Source organism: Diadema setosum, chromosome 3, assembly GCF_964275005.1.
Source record: "Diadema setosum chromosome 3, eeDiaSeto1, whole genome shotgun sequence".
Lineage (NCBI taxonomy): Eukaryota > Metazoa > Echinodermata > Echinoidea > Diadematoida > Diadematidae > Diadema > Diadema setosum.
The window spans coordinates 26968028-26974027 of NC_092687.1; positions in this window are offsets into that span (position 1 = coordinate 26968028).

A 6000-nucleotide genomic window follows, 5' to 3' on the forward strand; every position below is an offset into this window, starting at 1 on the left:
AGCTTTTATAATTGAGAATTGGTAATATCTATTCAGGCTTTTGTAGAGGAGTTTGTTCTCGACATGAAATTGCTGTTTGTTGAGAGTAGAATGCGTTTCCAACTCAAGAGAGCAGCCTGCTGCATTGTTCAATGTCTTGTTTGTTCCGAACGTCCGTGAGCTATATGCGAACCTCCGTGATGAAAACTATGCTATGTTCGTTGGGTTATAGAGACTGCCGAGATCAGATACATCTTAAAAAGGTATGTTATTATTTGGGAGTGGGGATTAAAGTATGGGATAGTGAAATGAGAGGTCAAAATATTGAGTTTCTGTAAAATGCGCGTAAAGTGGAGAAAATGTTTAGCGGAAGAGCAATATTTCAACAGAAATGACGAATTTGGTAAAATGATCAGTTGACTGCCATTACGTACAGGTTAAGAGTACAAGCTTAATATTCTGCCAACACGTACACATGTCCCTTAAAATATTTCGTTACGATTTTGATGTGAATGAGATCTTTTCAAACTATGTTAAATGGTATTCAAATGTATGTGCAGTACTATTCCTCACGGATGTTCGCTGCTCTGGACATGGTCAACTTCCGTGGTGAATAAAAACTTGTTCCTCTAGGAAAATCCTAGTATAATTGGGTTCATATTAAAGCTTGAGTAACACTCTTTCAGGTAAGATAAATGAATTGGAGAATTTCCAACTTTTTAAATTTTGCCTTGTTTTGGCTCACTTGTACATCGTTCAAAACTCTGACCCATATATATGGAGAGCTCGGTTTCAAAAGGTACTACATCCATAATTTCAAGTTCTGAGACAAACGCGATTTTTTAATTATCATATTTAGCAAGCTCAGACTGGAATGATATTTCCCCCTATTATACTGCTAGATGATACGACACCAAAATCACCCTCTAAGAAAATCCAGGTCCATTCATTTATTTTTCATGAATTAAACATTTTTTATATTTTTGTGGATGTAGTACCTTTTGCAACCGAAAGTGAATGTAGTACCTTTTGATACCGAAATTTCACATGCCATGGATATATTTAGTGTGATGTTATGACATGTTTCGTGGATGTATATTTTTTCAGCAATAGTGTTGATGGGGATGGGATACGAGGTCAAGAGGCCTAGGTAATTGACAATGCCCTGCCCTATTTAGGATCAAGAATAACAAACTAATGTGTATCGCTAATGCCCCACCGGACTTCTCCCTTGCTGACTAATATTTTGAATGAATGACAGTCATTGGTCATAAGCATAGAGGGGAGGGGGGAGGATCCATTATGCGTGAACGGTTATAGATGGGGAGGGGTCACAATATCTCACCAGGTGATTTCTCTCTTTCGTTTTCTCCTTTTGTTTTTCTCTCACGAACTTTATCTCAAGATTTCTGATCATTTCCTCTTTGTGTTGAATTTTTGGTTATTTTTCTCCCTGTGAATTCTCCCTTCACGTGCCTCAAGAATACTGTATTCATTATTTTTCTTCATTTTTTCAATGTAACTTCTAAGGGAAAAGGTGAAAAAGTAACATCTGGATGTGCTGCATTTTCTCAACGGTGTAATTAAATTCATTACATGAATTTCATTTTTGTATGTTCTTTATCAGGTAAGATAAATCTGAAAATCTAATAGCTGATAGAAATCAAGACCGTCGATGAGTAATATGACAACCTATACTAAACGCACATTTGGTATTACCTTTGTGACATTGTATAAGTAAAAGGTGTCATTTACAAGAATGAATATAAATCTAGTGTTCAAAGCTGTATGTCGGTATGTACTTTCAAGCCCTGGGGCCTGGTACTTGACATCATGCACGTATAGAATAGCATAACATACCCACAGGTAAAGCACTGTTCGTAGGGATGTCAAAATTTCATGCCATTGTTTACATCTAACAAAGTAACTTTGCTTTCAGACTAGTTGTCAAAACACTTATTAGCTGTTAAGCTATTCATGTAAGAAATAGACCATACCTACAGAGTGTCTGTACTTTATTCTGGGGACAATTAATGGCTCAAACTCAATGCCCTAGTAGTAACGCACGGTACCGGTAACTAACAGTAGATGCAGTATGTTGGACTACATGAGAGTAGCGTAATTTCTCCAGTTTCTCCTTTGCTCTTGTCGACTGCTTTTAATTCACGATCCTTCTCATGGGATGGTTTGTTTTGTCAATGAGTTCTCCTTCATTTTCCTACATTGCTTGATAGAAATGTGATGACTTTTTCAAGATTTGCGTGGTGATTTTAACAGAAAGCCAAAAAGCCAAAAGCCAACTTCTTTTGTTTACGGATTAAGTCAGTAGACAATGGTAGAGGGTCAATCCAATGCTGCTCTCTGATTGGTCAGTTTCCCGATGATGTCATTGGAGTGGATGTAGTACCTTTTGCAACCCACTAAAATGGATGTAGTACCTTTTGCAACCGAACTGATTTCTAAATGTATTTTTAAACACTTCCTGATTGGAAATTCAGCTTGTCGTTAGTATAGGTGTAAAGAGGTCCTAAAGATGAGTACATCAAGACCAAAAAGTGGATTTTGATGGAAAATGGATGTAGTACCTTTTGCAACTGAGCTATTCATATATGTATATATATATATATATATATATATATATATATATATATATATATATATGAATGTGAATATGGATATGAATATGACGAAAACACTGTACAAACAAATAAAACCTGATATTTCAACCCAATATTTGATCCCAGACCCAAAAATTCCCCAGAAATTCATTGATAAACAGTACATGGATAAATATGTTTCAATGAACCTTTCACATTTCAACCATCAATAAAAATGCATGTATAAAGATTAAATGAATCATTCTTAGAAAAAAACGGAAACAATATTGCACAATTATAACAGCAAATGACTACACAAACCAAAGGGTAATCGAGTTAAGCACGGAATAGTTAATTTTCTGAACAAAAAAATAAAATATTTTAATTTGATTATGAGTAAACATCACAATTAAGATCATATGAATGTAAACAAAGTGTGGCCCTCTAAACAAGTCTACAGCACATCTCAACACTATGTAGCAATATTTTCACACAATTGACAAAACATTCAAAAAGAAAAACAATTTATTTATCAGAAACGTGTTGTAATTCAATTTAGCAAAATCCTTCGTTATCGCATAATCCGTCTTTCAAAATTGTAACTTGTGCGTTCAATTTAGCATTTTGATCACTGAGATTTGCACATGTGGCTTTGAATTCGTAAAAAAGGCATTCAAATTCGCTGGTACCCTACGTTCATTCAAATTCGCCACCACTCGCAGAAAAGCTATTTGAATCACTCAAAGTCGCGAATGGGCAGTCAAATTCGAAGCATTTCATTGAATTTAACGTCATGATATTTCTTTGTAGGAAAGGCGACACCATTTGAAAGTGATCTTCTACGTGATTTTTTTTGTTTCATCCACACACTGTTGAGCAGTGAAAGTATATTTTTGACCCTATATAACTAGAGTTTGTGGTTCTGTCATATGCCTACGTGTACCAATAGTACAGATTAGCTTCATCTTCTTACAGTCACGACAGAACAAGTTGAACACAGACGTATATCTCAAGAAGGCAGAGGAAGAATATAGGAACATTTAATGATCATAACCTTCACTTCCTAGAACTGGCCGACACACTCGGAATAAAGCGCTCAACGGCCAGATAAGTTGTGGCCACATGCACTCGGACTGGGAGACTCAAGAAACATATCGAATGAAAAATAAAATTGTTACCAAAATCTCTAAAATGAATACGAAAATAGGAAATGTAATGATGCTTACGAAACGATAACTACGTTAAAAAAAGTGAAGAAAGATTCAAAGCAATAACATATTTCCTAAAATGACTGCAAAAGATATTAAATTAGATGTCCGCGAATGAATTCAAATGAACGAACGCAGTATATGCATGATGAGATCACGTGACCACGTCTTTCTAAATTGAATGAGGGAATAACGAAATGGTGCTTGTTTTACGGATTTCATTTGAAAAGTGTTAATCAAAATTATGTTAAAGATCAGGCCAAGTAAAAAAAGAAACCAGTTTCTCGTCCTCGCGCGCATCGATTTTGGCCGCCGTATCGATTTTTTTTACTATTTACTATTTTCAAAATGGCGCTGAAAATACCAAGAAATTCATATTTCTCGTCCCAGCCCGCTCCCCGCTTGCATCGATTTTCTGTTGCCGCATCGACTTTTTTGATATTTACTATTTTTTCGGCCGTGTCTGTAACTTGCTAGCTGTCCAAACGGGTCCCCAGGCCATCGCACGCATGAACACATTCGAAAGTTTAGAGGCCCGTACACTCTGCTCTGTAACGTTGCATCGACGGCGATGTATTTTGAAGAGAAAATGAGTGCACTTTTCCAGCAAATGTGGAATTATAAAATGGGTGTATCTACAAAATAAATAACTTTTCCACGGATTCTGGTTTGTATCGTATTTCTGCGGGATACTTTTCTTTACGACGTAAATTCCCGGACACGGCCGTGAATCGTAACATCTGTAGTGTGGTATACAGGGCAGGGGAAGCTCGGTATATATAACGAACACTGCTATAACGAGATATCGGTTATTACGAGGAAATTTTCCCGGTCCCAAATTTCCTTCCACACAAGTCCATGTAAAATGGTACTCTTATAGCGAGATCGGCTATAACGAAATAACTGCTATAACGAGATAAATTTTGTGATTTCCAAACAAAGAAAAACATAGCCAATCAAACCTGATATATATATAGCGAGGTAAACCAAAATGTCTTCGGGTATTAAAAAGCTTAACTTCGCCTGTGCTATCACGGTCCGAGATTGTAAAGCTCGATGCGCCAAAAACTGTTTTGTACACACACATTTTCTTCATGACAGTTCACTCTACAGCTAGCACCGCATGTTGTACGTGTATGTGTGTGTGTGTGCGCGCGCACTGATACATGCAGAAAATGTGGTGGGACGGCCGTATACATGACATCATCATGACGTTTAGCAAGTGTGAGGCAATCTGATGCTGTGATTGGCTTTCTACGTAGGGAATTCCCAATCTACACACACACATGCAGTCATAATGTACATACAGAATGTGTCACACACCGGCACACAGCATTGTGCAGACCATATTCAAGCTTTCCACACACAACACCCATACCATAACCACATACCAATCCACAGACGATCTTCACACAATCGCAAGCTATGTAGATTTACAAATTCAAACATCTATTCTACAATTGATAAGAAAAACATTCTTGATATCGGATTTCATTGGCGAAAAAACATCTTCTTACCCATAAAGGTGAGTAATTACCTCACACACATTAGCAAGTTATCAGTATTGATTGAAAGATGATGGGTAGTCCCACAGTGTGCAAATTAATGTCTTTATGTTATGCCTTCTTTTATGCCTACTGATATAACGAGATATCGGCTATAACGAGGAACACGACTCGGTCCCGACCATCTCGTTATATCGAGTTTCCACTTGTACAATCATCATCCAAATGATGAGTGATTATCAAATGTCTTTTTAGAACATGAAGAAACATCTTTGTTTAATGCTATAATGCCATAAATCGCATCATTTTGACATCCATCTGCAATTGTACAAGCCAGTTTCCAGTTGAATGTGCTACAATTGTACTGTGAAGAAATGCATAATTATACATACACTGTACCAGCTGTGTGGACACAAAATGTCACAAACACAATAATAAATGAAGCAGTGTTTTGAATATCATGGAATTTATTTCAGTCGTAAATTTGTTGAAAGACATGTTTTATACCTGTTTCAATTAATAGCACAATACATCAGAATTGCAAGTACACTGGTATCAGAAATGCCATTACAACACTAAATACCAGTATCAAGATGGTCATTTTCCCTTGACATCTGTAATGGAAAGAAAAAGCAAATGTATTTCTGCATGCATGAAGTTTCATTTCAAGTATGGTACATATATCTATTTGTTTGAAAATGTTTGAGAGTG